Genomic DNA, 21,715 nt, shown 5'->3' with positions numbered 1-21,715 from the left:
CCTGCCTCCTATCACACTTTTCTAATACTTTTATTTGTAAAATATGGCAAGTGCGATTGATGATTCTTGCGTTTTCCAGACTTACATTATTTTAATTTACCAATTTAAAATCTTCTCACTTGTGTAATCCATTATCACCATTGAATTAAAAATTGAAGTTTGATTTTTTAAAAAAAATTACAAATTTTAAATGAGTCAAGCTTTGATCGCAATTAACCACGTGTTTGAGTTGATTGTGAAACGTAACTTGTTCAAAAAGGTTAGATCGAAATTTATGACTGCTGATAATGAACTGAATTTATTCCCATATTGTTCAAAAATGCCTTTACTGATGCCCATATGGCAACTTCCTTTCGACCTGCTTTCCCATCCCACTTTCTTTGTCGACTCTGTCACGATAAAGAATCGTCATGGTGCAACTTGACTTACAATAACAAGTTCAAAAGAAAACAGAAAATAATCGCTGAAGCCATGAAGAATTGGAGTAAAGAATGTCCCATTGGTCCTCCTCCACTTTTTGTTATCATTCTAATTGAAGTGGTGTTATTATTGATGTGATGTCTGTGCTGATTGTTGTACTGCCCGAGCATTTTTAAAGGCAAGTTATATTCTTGAAGCTGACACCTCTGCAGAATGTGTACAATGTGAACTTGGAGTACGTGGGAAGATGCAGGTTATAAGAGTCCACGTGCGATCTGTGAATATAGACTTTGCTTCTGTCCGCCTTGTGCTGTTTTTATCCCCGTGCATAAGTTGGAAATAAACTTTTTTTGTGTGTGCACCGGGCGTGCACTGGCATTTACAGGTTGTCCCTGACCCTGGACGTCTGCATTTGACTCGATAGCGATCAGAGATTTTTCTTTCACACTATAAATCAAATCAGTAAAGAATGTCCATTCTAATACTGGAAACTTACAAATGTTAAAAAAAGTGAAGCTGTGACTGGGGTGGACAGTTGTATCAAGAGTTCAGAACACCCACTTCAGCGTCTTGGCTTAATGCCCCGGGAAATATGGAGAAGTTTGACAAATATAATTTCTGTTAGTTTAGCATTTTTTTATGGTTCCCTCTTAATTTTGTTTATGTCAGAGGAATTTGTGGGAGTATATAGTTATGGGACATAAAACGCATATATAATCCGATTTCCTTCCAGATTTTAATTTGTATCAGTCATTCAAAGATGGAAACAGGTTTACCTGCAAGAACGCTGAATGACACGGTGCAATTCGACGTCTTGAATGATCTGTCTGTTGACTTTAATCATGCGCATCAGACAAGCCTTTATTCATTGTCAAACCTTCAAAATCATGTGTATTTGTTCTTAGCATGTTACTAATGTCACAATCGAGCACAAGCTTTCCAACAAGATGCCCATTCCAGTATTTTGATACGTTATTTTATTACTAAACGTTTTCCCATAATTACAACACAATCATTATATAATCCCACAACAAAGCCTCTATTGAGGCACCAGCTTTTTTTTTGTCAACTAAGGGACACTGAATCCATAATTGCATTATTCAGCCTTTTGCTATTACATCCAGTGCTACAGAAGCATAACCCGTCCAGACTGCGGGAAATCTGCCGTTTGTAGCACTTCCAGATCATACACCTCCCAGGCACTGAAAGAAAGTAAACCAGCAATTAACTGAGTCTTAAGTTTATCCCAGAAGTTTACTGATAGAAAAATCGAGATGGATTTTTCCAGATGGACCAGAATTGTTACCGCACACAGCCCACTGTGACGTTTCCCCCTCGAAGTTTAATTACCGTATGCTAATTTCCCTGGTAGCTACGTGATTAATTAAGAAAATTATATTTTGATGTTCACTTGAAATATTTCAATTTTTTAAAATGTCGCTCCGGTGCACGGTCCGTGTTTAATGCTAGTCTTATGAAGCTCTGCTGAAGACACTTAATGTTTATACGCAACCGATTGGGAAAAGAACTAGCTTATTTACATTAAATACGCGACAAGGTTACAGTGGAGATCAACGTCATTTTTATCGCTGATTACTTCTCCTAAGCGCCGAAGCTGTGACTGATGCTTGTGACCCACTGTCCACGAGGATTTCACCTCACAATCTTGACGAGAAAATACTTTCATAGTGTTGTTTTTTTCCCCCTAAAGGTAAGACACTAGTTTGTAAAAAGGATCAATTTGTATCCAGCGAAAACGGTCCAGCTGCCGCTGGCAGGGAGGTAGTCAAAAGCTAGATGTGTTATGTCTGAATAACAAGTCTGACAATCAGAGTGGGGATAGGGAGAATGATAGGACCTAGATTTAAATAAGTGTGTTTACAGGAGCTCAAGGTCAACAGCAGCCTTGTTCTGTCTTAATATTAGCAGTCGCTACGTTGAGGAAACATGGTAGACTATAGAACATTCTTTGTACGTTATTATATCAAGCGCTGAGCTTTGGCTCATCAAAGCTAAATGCCGCAAGACCTATCTAGTTGCTGTGAATTATGCCAAGACGACAATGGAGTGCTTTTTAATGGTACAATGCATTTCACCTACCAGATAGGGGGAGTCAAAGCTAAAACATGGGAATGTCTTGTGATGTTCTGTGATCAGTATCACTGAGCGCGTTTATCCCGAAAGGGACAGATTAAATAAAAGACTCTTTCTCGGGATGTGCGCGATAGAGTTAGCAGAGCAATCCTTAAAGGACAAACGTGACACGCAGAGCCACTATTTCCCCCTCAGTGCAAGAAAATGATCAAGTCAATCATGTGGACATGCTTCATTATTCATTGAACACAATCTTTTACAACGCTTCATTTACGTGCAGGAGTTTCTTCAAGGCTTTGCTGTTAAAATTAAGGTAAGGAAGAAGGATGCGCCGGGTCGTGTTGAGATTTGGGGGCACCCTGTGCTCAATTTGCGGAGATTTAAAGTCAGTTTGTACTATTTTTTTGTTTCTTTGTACGCAGCGCAACGGGGCCTACTTTTCCACCGTGATTAAAAAATACAGTATAATTAAATATCCATGCCAGTGACGTTTGCATGCAGGGCTGTCAGGGGAAAAAGCAGAAAATAATAAAAGCAGCCGAGAAGCCATTGAATGGCGCTGTAGAACTTGCGTATGTAAATCATCCGTTTTAATTTTAAACAACAAAATATGTTGCTGCCTTTAATAGCACAGTGGGAATGAATTAATCCAGTTCGCAAACGAACAGCCGGTTGAAGTGCTCAACATTCCACAGTTATTCACAATGCAAAATGGCACTCATCCAAACTTTTGGCGAATTTTTTTTATCCACTTAACTTTGTTGAGCCGCTCGCATGAAATCCCTCCACCTCCAACCGCCCCCACCACCACCCTCCCCGCCTCCCTGCACCCCCCCCCCCCCATCCTGCTGTTGTTAGACAGGAGTCTGGTGCCTCCGCGTACCTGACTTTGCACTCCATCCGGATCAGCAGCAAGGTGTCCCCCCCCCCACCCCACCCCCAGAGTGTGGGCCATGTGTCAAAACCGGAGGGACAGGCGAGCACCGCCGCGACCTGCCATTTTGTACTCAGACCGACCCCTTCAGTTGGGAGCCGTAGCCTCGCAGCAGCCGCCCAGTGAGGTTGTGGCACTTCTGGGATGTTAGAACTGTCCCAGTCAGATCGGAAGCGTTTCAAAAGGGAACCAGCACATGCATGGTCAGGGATAGGGGGTGTGGGCAAACACAGGTTGTGTGGGAAACACCTGTTCGAGCCATCAAGACTGTAATTCCTTCTCAAATGTGAATGTGTGTGTGTGGTGGGGTGGTGGGGGGCGTAATGTTTAATTTACCTTCTGTACATTTGGTTATCCCGACTCCCGCTGAATTCTTCCAGTCTAACATTTCATTTTAAAAGTCGAACGAATGGGACTTTACAATGACAGTGGTACACACGCCCCAAGTACTTTTTTTTTGGGGGGGGGGGAAGCGTCTCCCTTTAAGCCGGGGGACGTTGGAAAAATAAAAAAAAACGAGGTTAACGCGATGGTTTCAATATCCCATCTGTTGCAGCCGTGCACTCAACACGAGCAAGAGAAAGCCTGGAACAATAATGGAAATAAATGCATGTATTCCACACATCCCTGTGTTCATTAAGGAGTGCCAAGCTGCGCTCCACATTAACGAGTGGGATCGCCTTGCCTCTCTCGGATCTATCTCTCTGCAAATCCAAGTGCAAAGCCAACGGCTGCTGCTCTTTTGCCTGAAGTAGTTGTCCAGAGCCCGGGAGTTGGAAGTGACTGAGAGCCCGCAGCGGCGCTGGGCGCTGTATTGTTTAACGGTTCCTTTTGGCTGTTTGTGAGTGGGATAGTGGCGGGTGGAGACGTGATTTGTCAGCTCCGGGGCTCTGCTGCTGCTTTATTGTACAAATGCGCATGATAGAGTGCTCGGAATTTCAACAGCGATCGCGCCCTGTGACCCTACCGGGGGCCCTTGGCCAAGTCTCGGCCGCCAAGCTTTCAGAAGGCACGGCCAGACCCCGGGGATCCCAAAGTGGGTGTCGTGCTCCGGGGGGAAAGAGCTCCGCTTTCTCCGGGGCTGCTGGCAGCCCTGGGGGTCGCCTGCAAAAAAAAAGGGCTTTAATTAATTTCGAGAGAGAGAGAGACATGGTTTGAAACGTAACACTGACGTCGTATTGTAAATCTCTCTCTCTCTCTGTGTCTGTCTCTCCCCCATCCCCAGAGCAGTATTGTGTTGAAGCTTACTGTACATCATCGCATTAACCTTCATCTCCTTAGCCTCTTACACTACATCTCATGAAACTTGTCGTGCCCAAAGGCGAAGTCATACGGAGGGGGCCGTGCATGATTGTTAAGGTAAAACATCTTCTGTACCAAACTCCCACCTCCCCCCACCATTAAAACAGAAAATGACCCGAGCGACCTGCAGCGGCAGCTCAGCCGCATGTGTTCCAGCAGAAGTGTTTGACCAATGTTTCTAACATTCCAAAGGCTGGTGCCACGGGTTATTAAAGTACAATAGTGGGACTTTTTTTTTAGCCTGAGGGATTTTTAGGTTTTCTGTCGACTTTCATAACTTCCCGCCTGCTTACAGGTGAGGCGGAGTGCTGGAATTTCACACACACACACACGGAGAGTCTCAAAACAGAAGTGCTGTCAATGAGGGGAGGGGAAAGGAGGGAGGACAAACACTCATTTGCTAACACTTTGCCAGTTCAGCCTTCACTGTTTACAGTCACCGTGTCACAATAGACTACAGACTGCAGCTTTTTTTTTGACCGCGCAGCAGTTTGACGCCCCGCGCCTTTAATTATGCAAGGATCGTTCTTTTTGAGAGAAAAAGAGAAATCTCGCTGCAGTTGACGCGCCACTTTCTCAGTCTCCTCCCGTTTCCAACGTGCCTACTCCGATCCAGTTTAATCTGTAGAGCGATCAGGATATTGCCGAGGAGTTTTTGTTTGGGAGTGAGGAGAGAGAGAGAGAGAGAGAGAAGCTGGTGCATGGTGGTGTCTTTGCATCTTGTTCGGTTTTTCTTTTGGTCTCTTGAAAAGTTAGGCACCGTCTGGTGGCTAATGTGGGAGAGAAGTGCACATCCATTTCCAAGACATTAGTCGAGTGGTTAAGACCTCTTCAGTTGACAAGCACTAATGCTTGGCTGTTTCACACATGATGTCATGGTGATCCTGGGAGTGCAAATGTCTCCTGATTCCACCATTAAACGCCTGGCTGATTTGCCTGATAATGATAGCATTGCACTGCCAGACAGACAGACCCAAACCCTGTGAATTAGCATCTCTTGACCAGAGAGGGGAGCTTGATCGCTGCAACAATCGCTTGCTTTCTTTCTCGTTTGCACGATTTTTAGTCCCGGAAAGGGGGGGTGGGGGGTGTGTGGAAACTCAAGGCATGATACACCAGTTACCTTTGGAAAGGTAGCATGTCTGCAACTAAGATAAATGTAGATTATCTGTTTTCTTTATGGCCTTCCGGATCGTTTTATAGCCATATCTAACTCATTAGACCCCGATAAGAAACTAACAACAGCGCTGCCGGTGCAAAGTTACGGTACACTTGACGAATTGTTATGTAGCGTGTTTGTGTTCCCTCAACTTATGTGTTCTTTGTGCCGTACCATATAATAAAAAAAAACCTACGGATCGACTTTGATACTGTCCCTGATTTACCAAAAAGAAGGCATATACCATCACAGTGCACAACTGGGTGCCTGTGTGCTGACTGCACGAGGCATAACTGCAATATTAATGTCAGATTATTGTTTGGTGCGAAATACGTTCTCTTCATTCAATATGTCAGTATCACAAACCATGCGAAGGATTACGGTCATTGTTACATTGAGTGACTCACTTAAAATTCATTTTTAGACTAACCCTTGAACAAACTTTCCTTTTAAGAGTTAATAGTTATTTGAATGTCTTGTTATCAATGTTACACACCCAACATTTTCAGATAATTCATTGCTTCTTGCAAAATAATTGAAAAGAAGGATTTATGGTACTGTGTATTCAGTTTTATATCTCATGATGGTAAAACCAGACAGTCATTAAGAAGAGGAACCAACTTCATAACAGAGGTTCCTCTTTTTTTTAAAAAAAGATCTAATTGACGCCAGAGAGCAAACAGGTTGCCTGGGCCACTGGAAGGAATTAACTGTGAATTTCCTAACTTCGTAGGTATTTCGGGGATGAGTTTTACGGCTGTGTGTAACCAGGCTCGAGGAGAGTGAAAAAAGGAATAATGAGTTGGTTATCAAGTGCTATTGATGTTGGTCATAGACACGTCGCAATGAATAGAATTAGATGAAGGAGAACGTCAAAGTGACAGCGATCACCAGAACATTTTAAATGTATATCATTAATGTGACTCCTAATGATCTGAAATAATTACGGGTACAAGAAATGTAAAATTCATGGTTCAGTCCTTATGTTTTCCCTCTATTATTGAGTAGGAAACTTTGATTTAATTACACCCTCTTCAGAACACGCCATTGCAAAATATTTCATTTATCCTGATACAGTTTCAAATACTTTTCCATCTATCCTGGTGAACAACTTGATTGCAGTCCCGCGAACAAAGTTGTCCATATTTATAGGTCCTAAAATTTCAGATGTTTTTGGAGTCTATCTTTGTCGATTTACATTTACCCAACGTTATCACAGTTAACAATACTCTACTATTGGATTTAATATTTCATATGCCACGTTATCTCATTTTGGATTAGTCAAATATTAACCACAAAACAGAACTACAACAGGCTTAAAACACCTGCAAAGATGATTTAAAAACAAAGGCAAAGTTATGGAACATAGAACATGATGCTAACAACAATGAAGTAATAGTGCTGCCCAATCATCTGAGCCTAGGTCTTTTCGTCACCTTTCTCATTTGATATATATGTATATATGTTTATATATATGTATACACACACACACACACACACATGATGTCATGGTGATCCTGGGAGTGCAAATGTCTCCTGATTCCACCATTAAACGCCTGGCTGATTTTTTTGCCTGATAATGATAGCATTGCACTGCCAGACAGACAGACCCAAACCCTGTGAATTAGCATCTCTTGGCCAGAGAGGCTAACAACAGTGAAATAATAGTCTGTGCTGCCCAATCATCTGAGCCTAGGTCTTTTCATCAACTTTCTCAGCTGATATATATGTATACACACACTCACAGAGGCTATATGAATTATAGAGCTAATATTCCCAAGTATCAAAATGGCACCAGTCAATTGTGAACAAAGTTGATTGCCAATGGCATAAGTTTGTGTTACGTCCAGAGTTGTACTAAATTGATACCAAGTTGTATCCATTTGGTAGGGAGTTTTGCATGAAATACACAAATCATGCCTTTGCTTCCGTTCAACTCTCAGAATTTCAATCTTGAACCATGGCAAAAGTCTTGGCTTGTTACTGATTTCCTTTGAAATCCAAAAGGAGACAATAATAAGCACTTAAACTCAGAACTCGATGAAATTGGATGCTTTGAAGAATTTTCCTTGAGCCTTACTGTGTTCCAGACATCTATTTTTTTAACCATATGAGATTTGTGTGATATTAAACAATGATGTGATCATGTAACCAGCGAAGTCATTTAATGAATATGCAAGTTGTCTGGTGGTATGCAACAAGATATAAAGTAAACATGAACCTCTCTGAAGCCAGCCACTCACCAAATAAATTTGCGAAACGATGGATCAAAATCTTCTGATTAATAATGTGGTATTCTGAACATCCAAAGATCTAAAAAGAAAGGATATCTTTTGAAACTTTTAGCAATCTTACAATTAGCATTTGAGATATTAATTGATTTTCTTTGAAATAACAAAGTTGTATTGCTTCCATCTGCACATCACTAACTGGTCTATTGTGATCTCTTGGCCTCTCACTTGCATTCACACTCAGACCTTTCCTAGATGCTGAATTGACTGTTCAGGACGGTCATCACTTTACTAACAACAATTACAGCTGCATAGGTTATGAAGATTCCTATGGTCATCAATATAATCTTTCACATGCAATTCAGCAATTTGTAACAATAATGTAATTTCTAGTTATCATGTCCTTTGGAAAATTGCCTGACAACATAATCTGCTACCTTTTATGGGTTTCATTGTAATACTACATATTGTTTCCCTTCAACATGGAGATGAGTTTCACAATAAATTAAACATGCAATTTTGACATTTCATCAGAAAAATAATCTTCAGATTGTTTCCCAGAATACTTTATGCTTTATCTTCTACAATTCAACATTACCATGTGATTTTGTTTTACTATGGACAAGGCAATATGTATGACATAACTGGAAATAACTATTACTGCTACTTAAAGGCTAACGTAATCGAACAAGTTCCATCAATTCTGTGGCTAGCAACAATGGGTGCCAGCAGTAATTGTAGCAACTCACAACTAATAACTACCACTGAACATTCTGTGGTGATAGTTGTTCAAACACACCCTGCTTACACCACAACAAAAGAGCAGCAAATTATATTTATAAAGTACCTTAAAAGTAATGAAACACCCAATGATGCTTAACAGGGACTTGAAAAAAATTAGAGACCAAGTCACAGAGTCATAGAGATGTACAGCACGGACACAGACCCTTTGGACAACTTGCCCATGCCAACCAGATATCCCAACCTGATCTAGTCCCATTTGCCCGCACATGGCCCATATCCCTCTAAACCCTTCCCATTCACATATCCATCTGAATGCCTTTTAAATATTGCAATTGTACCAGTCTCCACCACTTCCTCTGGCAACCCATTTCATTCATGCACCACCTTCTGTACGAAAACGTTGCCCCTTAGATCTCTTTTATATCTTTCTCCTCTCACCCTAAACCTATGGCCTCTAGTTCTGAACTCCCCCACCCATGGTAAACACTTTGTCTATTTCTCCTATCCATGCCCCTCATGATTTTATAAACCTCGCTAAGGTCACCCCTCAGCCTCCGACACTCCAGGGAAAACAGTCCCACCCTATTCACATAAAATAATATTAGGGCAGAGGGATAAAAAGTTGGTACATTGCTGACAGTTTGTGACAGTTGAGCATTTTCATGCTGACTGCTACCATGTCATGCCACTACCTGACAGAAGGTTGTGATGAGGGGTGATTCACAGGAGTTGTGTGATTTACTGAATTATACAATGACTGTTGTGCTTTTGGGTTTGGATTGGAATCCAATTAAGATAATAACTTGTAAAATGTTGATGTAAGATGAGTTTGAGAAATTACCATCCATATCTTAGTGAACATTGACTACAACACAAAACTGTTCAGAATGTGACACTGACTAACCATGGCATGGGTGAAGTGGGACTCAGAAAATGTCACATTGATTGAGTATGAGGCATTTTCCTGACAGTGACACTGATGTACATTGGGCAAAATCACTTTGAACTTTCAGGTCTGGAGTAATATTATTTAAAATGGACAATACTCTGATAAAAATCACAAAGGAAAAATATATTTAAAAAATTGTACCAGAGAAAATTTCACTATTAGAGTTAAGCTTCTTCACATTTTTGCAAAACCAAAAATTATAATCAAAATCCATTCATTATGAGAGCAAAGAACTCTATGGAATGTTGCAAAATGTTATATTTATTCTACAAAAGGTAGAGATCTGATAAACATTGGACATTATTAGTTTCAGTCTCCCTATTTAGGAAAGAGCATGCTATGTGTTTAGAAAAATCAGAAGTGATTTTATTTAAACACATAGATCCTGAGGGGAGTTCACAGGATGGATGCTGACAAGATATCTGTTCACTTATTGGAAAGACTGAAACTAGGGACACAGTTTAAAAATGAGAGGTCTCTCATTTAAGGTGGAGAGGAAGAGTTTTTTTTATCTGTCAGAGGGTTATGACTCTGTGAAATTCTCTTCATTGACAGTGCTGGAAGCAGGGGTACTGAATATTTTTAAGGTAGAGATTGATAGGTTCTTTATCCACAAGGTAGCTAAGAAGATGGATTCAGACTACAATTAGATTGATTCTGACCTTGTCTAATGGCAGAACCAAATGGGGTACTCCTGCTCCTAACCTGTATGGGATCACCTTTATTTCAGCAATGAGCATGCAGTCTGTTCAGTAATCTCCTGAGCTTGCAAAATATACGCTCGGTTTTGATTTGAAAGTTTAACTTTCTACTGTTCTATCTACATTTAGAATCTACTACTGGTTCACCCACGACTTGTGCTTTACTGTGATACTAACAATGAATGATACATTCTAATTTAGATCTTCAGCAGGAAGTCCAGATTTGGTTGTTAACTTAACTGCTTTCCAAGATGTCATGCACTTTCAATATTCCTGGGTAGATTGTGTAGGTTGGAAGAAAGGAAGCATTAATGCGGACAATTTTCCAACTCTACAAGGTGGCCTTATTTAAAAGCTGATTGTGGTCAGCATAAGGACAATCTTGCAAACATTCACAATCCTGACTACCAACTTTTTCATCTCAGACAACACAGCATGAGATTTGGAAAAAAGATAGAAGAGACAAAATATTGGACGTCAGTAAATAGGAAATAATTTCTGATTTTAATTTCACCTGGATATGACACCATGCCTTACACCTCATCCAGGGTTTTTCAGCTTTTCAAATAATTTCATGTGATTCCCGTCACTTTTCTTATACTCATATTATTCTTCAAGTAGAATACTCTTGATTCTGTTCTGGTTAGGCTCAGTCGTTCGTCATTTGTGAGCATTTTCTCCTCAGCTGGTCCTGTGCCTGATTCGTGATCTCTATTTGATGTCAATCAGAAACTGATTCCAGTGTGCTTTAAACAAGAACAGGTGCTTATATACAAGCCATTGTGTAGCAGAAATTTTGGATAAAAAAAATTTATAAAGCTTAATCAGAATTGATAAAGAGTCATGTGTTAACTTTTATGTGAGATCTACTTGTCATTCTGATATAGTGGAACTAGAGCTTTATTGTATGATTTCTCCTAAGCAGAGAAGTAAAAGGAATCAATGGCTCCTTTGTCAAAATCGTGTCTTCCTAGAAGATTCTTACCTGCTGCTTGGTAGAGGTGAATTTGCACTATAATCAAATAATTTGATCAAAAACATATGCAAGACACAGCAGTTTTTATATAATTTATTGTGTTAATGAACCAGCTCCTGACACATATTTTCTGTGCAGTTAATGACAATCCCAAAATAAATTGCTGGATATGGTCAAGCCACCAGTTTTTTCCATAGATTAACTGTAGCAAATTTGCTTTGTTGTTGCTGTTGATTGTGTGACACCTTGGATCAGAAATATATATTGCACAGGAAAGATAAGAATAATTTTATTATTATTAATACTTATTCCAAATCCCATCACAATCCACCACATCTTTAAAGTATGGAAACTTCAATAACAACTAGCATTTGTGTAATATCATTAATATAGGAATAAATACTTCAATGCAGTGTACTCAGAGAGAAAGTGACAACAAACCCAAGATGGTGTATTAGCCTGGATGATGAATAGTTCATCTAAAATAGAGCATTTTAAAGGATGTCCTGAAGGAAGAGAGAGAGGTGGTGTGCCAGAATGAAGGGAATTTAAGAGTTTAGAACTTGTACAGCTGAATGCATAGCACCAATGATTGGGTGAAAGTAGTGACTGAAACTAAGGAAACAGACTTTGAAGATTGCAAGGTTCTTGGTGGGATGTTGGGCAAAGGAAATTTCATTGGTAAAGAGATGTGCAACCATTGAGAGATTTGAACTTGAGGATAAAAATTTTAAAATGAAATCATTGATGGATAAGAAACTACTATAGGTCAATGAGCACTGGGAAATTGACAATTGGAACCTAGTCTGTGTTAGAATACAAGCTGTAGAATTTGGATAAACTCAGGTTTATGGAGGGTAGAAAATGAGGACCCAGCCTGAAGTGCCTTGAAGTAGTTGTGTTTCAGGGTAAGAAAAGCATGAATGAGGACCTCTCACAGATGAGGTAGGGCTGAAAATGACTGTGTTATCCAATTTTGTGATAGTGTAGATTAAGAGTCAGAAGCACAATTCAAGGTCAAATCGGATGTTAGGGTTGCAAATGGTTTATTTCAGCCTGAGATAGTGACCAGTAAAAGGAGTTGGTGGGGGTGGGGGGGGGGGGGCGGTAGTTGGTGAGGGGAATGAGGTGGGGTGAGGGAGTTTGAATGGAGATGAAGGACAATGGCTTGTAATGAAAAGGAAAAAATATAACAATGACATGGGACATTACTTAGTCTGGGAGATAGGATCCTGCTGGCAGAGGAGAAAGTCTCACAGACTCCGAAGAGGCAGGAGAGTGTCGCCATCCTAGTTATGTGATGAGGACAGGTTCTCTTTTATTTCACTCACTATTAATGGTATCTGTGGTCCCTGCAGCCACCTATCTTGGAAATGCTCTGTTCATGTGGCCAACTGTGATCTTCCTAAAAAAAAGAAGGCTGAACTACCCTAGTCATAGAAATTAATCTTGAACCATGCTCCAGTACAGTAGGATTACTCTCAATAAAAATAATGAGTGGCGACTATATTCTGGAATGCAAAGTTATGCTGCTGTTGGGTCATCCTTCTGGCCTTTTGTGGAATGTAACAACGAAATGTCGAGCCTTCCACTAGGTGGGTCCTTCCATGTTTCAATGCTATCAGCTTTCACTTGTTAGGGATCCGATGGCCCAGTTGCATAATCCCAAAAGGTCAGCTGCATGCATATTGTTCACAGCCTTTTTCTGTTCATTCACAGGATGGGGCTGCCACTGGCTAAACTAGCATTTACTGCTTATCTCCAATTATAACTTGGAGATAGGTGGTGACCTGCCTTCTTGAAGTTTTGCAGCCCATATGGTGTAGGTACACCTACAGTGCTGTAGGAAGGGATTTCAGGTCTTAAACATACTGGAGGAATGGCAATAGGGTTCCAAGTTAGGATTGTGAGTGCTTTGGAGAGTAATTGACGAGTGGCAACAATAGATTACAAGTTCCTAACGATTGATGTAGGTTCGCCATCTCATTGCTATTTGATAGCTGTTGATTCAACCACCCATTTCTACTGCTAGGATTACTGCTCATCTACATCTCTCCAATTCTATGGTGCTTTGTGCTATGATGCACTCTTCAATGTGTTGTGCTAAATTCTATCCAAAGTGACAATAGAAAAATATGTTTATTGGGTAGCAAGTAGAATGCACAACTAGAGTTGCAACTGTTGTGCTGAAAAAAGAAATCAAATTTAGTCACTTCTTTATTCTCTTGACTACTCAAATAATATACATTTTGCAAAATTTCAACTTTGTATTTTTGTAAAGTATTTTTTTTGAAATAAATGAACTGCAATTAAATTATACTGGCCTACAAAACAAAACAGTTTAAGATTAAATGCAAGAGACTGTTTTATAAAGTTCCTTATTATGTCCTTTGGATATTCAAAAACACTGAAGTGCATTCCTGTTTATTTTGTCTATGGTAATCATTCTGTGTACAGCAATATCCCATATGATATGAGTAATCAGTTAACTAGTTTTTCATTGTACATGAATCTGGAAATTTACTTGCTCTTTGTCATATAGTTCAACAGTATGTTGTGTTTATAGCTCCAGAGGTAGGACCAAAATACAACACCGGCAACAATTCTACACTCACTGAAGGTTGTCAAATGAATTTTGTGCTTAATTCACAAATTGGGGCTTCAAGCTACAACCTTTCAGATGGAGAGAATAGTGCAGGAAGCATACCATAATTTTCAAAGTGTCTTGGGTTTGTGTGAAACGTTTTTGCTTTCTGCAAATACTCAGAAAACTACTCTGCAATTTGATGTGATAATTGATAACTGATCATATTACTAAATGAAATGGTTAATCTAATACAACCCAAGAGCCTTCATTGGTGAAATTATTGCTTAAATTTGCACGATAAAATTCCTGGTCAGTGGATTTTATTATTGAATTAACAATAATTGTTTTGATATATTTTTTCTCCCTATTTTCTGCTATTTCTCTTCCATTGTAGGTTACCTGCTAAGACACATCACCATTGAGTTGTGGGACAATCTAGAATTTGAGTCTTGGCATAATCACCATCAAAACTATTCTACTGTTGGCTGGCAAGACATATAATTCAACCACGGTGAGACAGCTGATGCTGTTTTATTATTTATAAATTTATTGTCAAATCTTCAATGGAATTAGTGTGATGATGTTTGTGTATATTAATAGAATTTTCATATGCTGGGGAGGCTTGTAAAAATGAGGAGAGGTCTGATGTTTCGTATTCAATGGTTTGTCGCTCTCTGTTATTAATTCATGTGAGATTGAGCTTCGTCCTCACTTTTATAATCCTTACTGTCACTGAACCCCTCCCCCTCCCTATCATCTTTCTTGAGGGACCAAAAAAGATAAAATGTAAGTCAAATATGCACTTTGGGCTGAAAGCTTTATGAGATCTCAAATTGGGTTAAGAAGATGGAGACAAGGTCCTCTTTCTCTCTCATATGTTAATCCTGATGTGTGATCCTCATTTGAAGTCTGATTGTCATCTGCAATTTCAAGAAAAGCAATTACATTGTTGAAGAGGCTGCATAACTCTGGTCATTATTCAGAGGTCAATGACCCAGGATTTAAACACAAGTGACACCACTGCCAAATATGCTGAATTTTCAATCTTGAGTAGTTGAAGAGTTTTCAATTTACCATAAAACATACAATGTAAGCACAGCTGGCAGAGTGTAGCATCAGCTTCCAGCAGGACTTAAACCTGTGAGCACATTAGTGAAATGAATGCCTCGACTCATATATTGCCAGCTCACTTTGCTGTTCCATTTCAGTATACCAGAAATGAGTTTGAAATTGAGTTAGTTTGTTAAATTTCACCAAACTGCACTAGTGTGAGAGAGCTGATGCTTTGTGATATTTTGAGTCTTGTTTGTGCTGCATGTCACTTTTAACTTGTACTAGAAAAGGATATTACTTAAGAGATGCAGAATTAGTTTCAGTAAGTATTTAAATGCATTGCAAAGGTTGCTCAGTTTAAAACTTTTGACAACAACTGCTTTTAAAGCTCACAACAAAGTTGTAGAGTTGTTTACGATTCCACAAATGGAACATGAAACTTTACTTCAAAGTCAAAGATTGCAATATTTGGATGCTTAATACAATGGGTGCTATTATAATTCCAACATGATCCACTGGCCTTGAGGTATTCATGATGACTTCATTCTATAGCAGTATGTTTTACTATTTGCATTATGTCACCACATTGAATCAGAAGGGTGGCTATTAATGATGGGAAATCTGCTGCTATGATAAACTTACAAGCCCTGCCCTTGTGAGCGTTGTACAGCAAAAGCCATGTTGCTGCAGAAAAGGTGATCAGATCATTGGTGTGTTTAAGCAACACTTTGGAAGCCTAGATTACTCTGGAAGAGCCCTGTGCTACGTGGTAGAGGGCATATCAAAATTCAATGTGGTCTGCTGCATGCTTTACAACCTTACAATCACCAGGAAGTAGGCATTGCTGAAAGCTATATGACAACAAGCTGTGGAGGATAGAGGGAGGGAGAAGGCAACCTTGATATCTATTATAGAGTCATAGCGTCATACAACATGGAAACAGACCTTTCGGACCAACTAATCCATGCTGACCATATTCCCAAACTAAAATAGTCCCTCTCATCTGTTTTTGGCCTATATCGCTCCCAACCTTTACTGTTCATGTACTTACTAAAAGGTCTTTTAAATGTTGAATTTGTACCTGTAATTTCTCTAGCAATTCATGCCACACTCTGTGTAAAAAAAAGGTTGCCTCTCACGATCTTTTCGAAACTTTCTCCTCTCACCTTAATAATATGCCCCCTAGTTTTGAACTCCCTTGCTCTCGGGAAAATACCCACACTATTCACCTTATCTATGCCGCTGATGATTATATAGATCTTTATAAGGTCACCCCTCAATTTGCTACACTCCAGCGAGTAAACTCCCAGCCTATTCAGCCTATTTTTATAACTCAAACCCTCCATTCCTTGCAACAGCCTGGTAAATGTTTTCTGAACCCACTCCAATTTAATAATATGCTTCCTCTAGCCGTGCAACCAAAACTGCATGCAGTACCCCAGAAGAAGCCTCAGCAACATCCTGTACAACCTGAACATAAAGTCCCAATTCCTATACTAAAAGGTCTGAGCAATGAAAGCAAGCATACTAAATGCCTTCTTAGCCATCCTGTCTACCTTTGATGCAAATTTCAAAGAATTGTATACCTGAACCCTGAGGTCTCTCTTTTCTACAACACTACCCACGGCTCTACCATTAATTCTATAATTCCTGCCCTATACTAAAGTGCAATTCCTTGCATTCATCAAATTATACTCCACCTGCCCATTAACCAAATTGATCAAGATCACTTTGTAATTTTAGATAACTTTCTTCATTGTTCATGATACCAATAATTTTGAAGTCATCCTTAAACTTACTAAACAGGCCAATGATATTCTCATCCAAAACATTTACATAAATGAGAAACAAAAGTGGAGCCCCTATGGAACACTGATGGTCACAGATCTTCACTCCAAAAAACAACCCTCCCCCCTATGTCGCCTACTGTCAAGTAATTCTGTATCTACAGGTAAGCTCATCTTGAATCCCATGTTATCTAACTTTATTAATTAGTCTATTATGCGGAACCTTGTCAAAGGCTTTATTAAGCCTACCATTTCTGCCCTCATCAATCTTTTTGGTCAATTTCTCAAAAAACCCAATCAAGTTTGTGAGACATGATGTCCCATGCACAAACCTACATTCTGGCTGGTCTTTCTGTGATTGACTTATCTACCTGTTGTATCAGTGAATGCAACTTCAATTTCCTATTCTCTAACAGTCATTCACTTTTACTTTTTCTCTGTTACTGACTCGAACAGTGGTGTTTTGAGCATAATGGTGAATTATGGCCATAATGGAACTGGTCTTCTCCATGCTCCTTTCAAATTTTGCCAGGCCTGTCAATACACTAAGTATTTCAGTTTGTACCCATTCGCCTTATTATTATATACACTTATATTAAAGACTTAGCTCAGATCTCTGCAGAAAACTTTACATCAGCTCACTCTCCTATAACCTAGTCTGACTGCAACCCCCTCATGCAGAATGTACAATCCCATGCAGATCCTGTCTCCTGCACTCATATGAGGTCATTGGACTTGTTGTGGTACTGCCTCAGGGATAGGTTCCTGATGTTAACGTCTGTCAGTTTGTCAAGAGGGCTTTCTGTAATTCTCCATCTCCCTACTGCCCTGCCACACACCTCCCATAATGCATTGGTGAAGTGTCTCCTCACTTGCAATTCCAAGGCCTCCACTAAGCATCGGAAAATCCTGGTACCTGTTGTGTCATTTTTGCACCTTTCCCAGATGTGCTTTCCCAATGCTTTAACAACCCATTCCAGCCAGAGTGTGCCGGCTGACTTTGAGCTAGCTTACACTTGCATTGGCCTCTAGTGATTTTTGAGTCCCTGATCAGATGTGCAGCCACTCAACTGTGGACTTAGATTTGGTTGCAGGCTGCGAAGTTTAAATCTGGAGATGGTATCAGAAGCAACAGCAATTGGTTAATCAGACATCATGATCTACTGTCTGTTTTTGAATTTTCAAATTTTATGGTCATGATATCATTATAGTAACTCAGATCCATGCACAAGACCCTGTTTAGGCATTTTGTTTTTGAAGGGGAATATACCCGACAGCTCTTCTAGATGTACTTAAAGCAAATATACATAGTAGATTCTAGTGTATAACATAATTTAATCCATTTATGGCAATATCTCCTCCAAATTTTGCCATAACTTTGATAGTTAATAGCTTAATATCTGTTGGTAAAGCTAATTTGGAATGTTTGTATGTGTTCACGTGCAATACAGGTATGTTGATGCATTCATATGTATGTTTCTGAATATAGATAGATTTTTGTCGGCCAGCAGTTAACATGTTTGAGGATTTCAATGAAGAATGGTACAGGTTTAAGTGTGTTATATATCTCACTTAACAGAGTGAATGTCAATAGTTCCTAGCTGTGATTTTAGCTGAAGATCAACGCGTAAGCAAAATTCTCCCTCTTGGACAGAACAAACGTCTAGCATAACTGAGTTTGCACAGATGAATGTTATCAATTTTTGCATGGTACAAAAAGTAGCATCAATTGTATTGAAGGAGGAAGCAGCAACTCAGTCAGCTAGGTTTATAAGTATGGCTATGTTTTGGTTAAAAAAAAGGGCAAAACATTTGAAGAAAATGGCTCGGAATGATACTCATTGCAGCTGAGAGTGAACAATTACAGTTTTTTGAAGTGTGTAACATTTATAGTGGACATAATTTCAATATGCAAAAGAATTACTTGATTTGTTACAGGTTCATTACAATATGTTATAATTTTTATATTGGCTATGCATTCTTGTTTTTTACATGGCCTCATGGGCATTTGTTCTTTTTAATTATCTTGAGACCACAAAATAATATTAGATGGCCTTCTTGTGTAATTGGATTAACCTGTCTAAATGTGCTAATAAACTAAAGTAATAATAATGAAAAAAGGACCTCCACAACAACAAGTTATATTTATGGTATGTGATGCTATGGGGATAATAAACATTGAAATTAATCAAAGGTCAATAATTCTCCTTGAAGTCATCTGTTTGCATTCTGTGTGTAATATATACTGCCAATATTGCTTTTTTTCTCATTTACTGCAAAAGTGCAACTTTTTTTGTTTGAAATTTAGTTATGAATAATTTCAAATAACAACCAATAATACATGAAAGGCAAAATTGCTCCCTTTTGAACTTGGACCTGTTAATGAGTATACTGAACTAATTGTAAGAAGAATGCTTGTTCTTTTGCACAGTTAGTACTGTGAACTACAATTGAAGTGTTCCCCCAATTTATTGAAATCACGTTTTAAGCAAATGATCAATCATTCTCCCTGAAAAAAGCATGAAAATTTATGTGAATAGAGAACAGTTTTTGAAATCAAGGATATCTTACATCTGTGACTTCAGTTATATTTGTGTAACCTTACTGGACTATTGTTCACATAAAGTCATACATCGGCATGGAAATAGACTCGTTGGTCCAACTCGTCCTTGCCGACCAGATATTCTAAATTAGTCAAGTCCAATTTGACCCATTGCCTTCTAAACCCTTCCTATTCATATACTCATCCAGATGTCTTTTAATTGTTGTAATTGTACCAGTCTCCACCACTTCCTCCAGCAGCTCATTCCATACACATACCATCCTCTGTGTGAAAAGGTTGCCCCTTAGGTCCGTTTTTATTTTTGCAGTCACATGTTAAACCAATGCTCTTTAGTTTTGGACTCTGCTAATTTGGGGAAAAGACCTTGGCTGTTTACCCTATCCATGCACCTCGTGATTTTATAAAACTATAAGGTCACCCCTCAGCCTCTGATGCTTGAGGGAAAACATCCTCAGATTATTCATCCTTTCCCTATAGCTCAAACTCTCCAACTCTAGCAACATCCTTGTAAACCTTTTCTGAAACCTTATAAGTTTCACAATATCCTTTCTGTAGTAGAGACCAGAATTGAACACAGTATTCCAAAAGTGGCCTAACCAATGTCCTGTACAGCTGTAACATAACCTCCCAACTCCTATACTTAATGCACTGACCAATAAAGGAAAGCATATCAAATGCCTTTATCACTATCCTGTCCACCTGTGACTTTAGTTTCAAGGAACTATGAACCTGCACTGTCTGTTTGTTCAGCAATATTCCCCAGGACCTTACAATTAAGCGCATTCATCATACCCTGATTTATCTTTCCAAAATGCAGCACCTTACATTGATCTAAGTTAAACTCCATCTGCCACTCCTCAACTCATTGGCCCATCTGATCAAGATCCCGTTGTACTCTGAGGTAACCTTCTTGGCTGTTCACTGCACTTCATATTTTGGTGTCATCGGCAAACTTACTAATGTACCTCCCTAAACATTATGTCCATATGTGCCTGAAATTGGAAATGTCAATTTATCCACCTTCATAATTTTTCAAGATGCCTGTGCTGTAATGATAGGTAGTGGTCGGACTCCTGAGCCCGTCCACTCCAGGTTGGTAGCATCCTTTCTTCTCTCTCCTTTTCATCTTTTCTTCTATCTTTGTTCATCTCTGACGTCGGAGTGGTTTCAGTGGGGCGGTGACTGCAGCATCAGCAGTGCGGATCGGGAATCCTGGTGGCAGTGCCAGTGCCCGGAAAGGGGACTTTGGTGGCAGTAGGCCCAGAGCCTGGGCTCTTGGCAGCAGCAATAGTGCCTGGAGTCGGGACTCTGGTAGCAGTAGGCCCAGAACACCTTGCAGAAGCCATGGAGCCATGTTTGAGATCCCATTTGAACAGAAGGTGAACTCTATTTAAGTAATTTATTTATATTATTTTTATAACTGAAAATGGCAGCAGATTGTGGCAGCGAAGCGCCTTTCACTGTATCTTCCTAGATATAGTTACAAATCACACAACACCAGGTTATAGTCCAACAGGTTTAATTGGAAGCACTAGCTTTTGGAGTGGCGCACCTTCATTAGGTGTTTGTGACCTGGTGTTGTGTGATTTGTAACTTTATATACCCCAGTCCAACACCAGCATCTCCAAATCATTCCTAGATATATGTGACAATAAAATCATTCATTCATTCATAATAGACTTTTAAAATGTGTAAGGGTAGCCCAACATATTAAAGTGAAAAATAGATAGTTTATCACCTGTTTTCTGATACTACTTGTTTGTGTAAAAAAATGCAAAGTTATATTAGAATGAAAACAGTTTGTTGTACTTTATACATTTTTTGTTGTTGTGTAATAACAGAAACCTATTCCAAACTAAGTTGTAACAACATTGTCTAACAATCATTTAGATTCCTCAGACAGCTTTATTTCTATTGGGATAGGATTTTGGTGTACTCGTTGAAAAATCTGATGTTGGTATACATGTCAGGAAACCTGACACTGCTATTCTTCTTGGAAGGTTACATAGCAGCATGCTTGTGTTACTGTGAACTGATATATTTGTCAGGAGGTGTAATATTACTATTGGCTATCAGATGATGTGATAAACGTATATCTGTCAGATTATATAACTCTGGTGTACCTGTCAGGAAATGTAATACCAGTAAACTAATAGGAGTGCAGTGTACTTGTCAGACGTATGATATTAGTATACTTGTCCGATGATGTGATAAT

The 21,715-nt window shown here is 39.3% G+C and overlaps 1 protein-coding gene across 5 annotated transcripts in view; it reads left to right on the top strand.

Moving 5' to 3' along the window:
* Positions 1-1,926: 1,926 nt before the first annotated feature.
* The window catches only part of znf536 (zinc finger protein 536), a 576,486-nt gene continuing 556,697 nt past the window's right edge, over positions 1,927-21,715 (top strand). For 3 of the 5 annotated variants that reach the window (XM_060838080.1, XM_060838084.1, XM_060838083.1), the window contains exons 1-2: positions 1,927-2,131; positions 14,492-14,608. The gene's annotated coding sequence lies outside the window, so the exon portion shown is untranslated. Of the gene's footprint in view, positions 2,132-2,761; positions 2,828-4,721; positions 4,808-14,491; positions 14,609-21,715 lie in introns of those variants that run through there. The other 2 variants (XM_060838081.1, XM_060838082.1) reach the window with 2 other exon arrangements.

Source organism: Hemiscyllium ocellatum, chromosome 17, assembly GCF_020745735.1.
Source record: "Hemiscyllium ocellatum isolate sHemOce1 chromosome 17, sHemOce1.pat.X.cur, whole genome shotgun sequence".
NCBI classification, from domain to species: Eukaryota; Metazoa; Chordata; class Chondrichthyes; order Orectolobiformes; family Hemiscylliidae; genus Hemiscyllium; species Hemiscyllium ocellatum.
The sequence above is the reverse complement of the archived record's forward strand: the minus strand, read 5'-3'. Positions and strand labels throughout refer to the sequence as shown.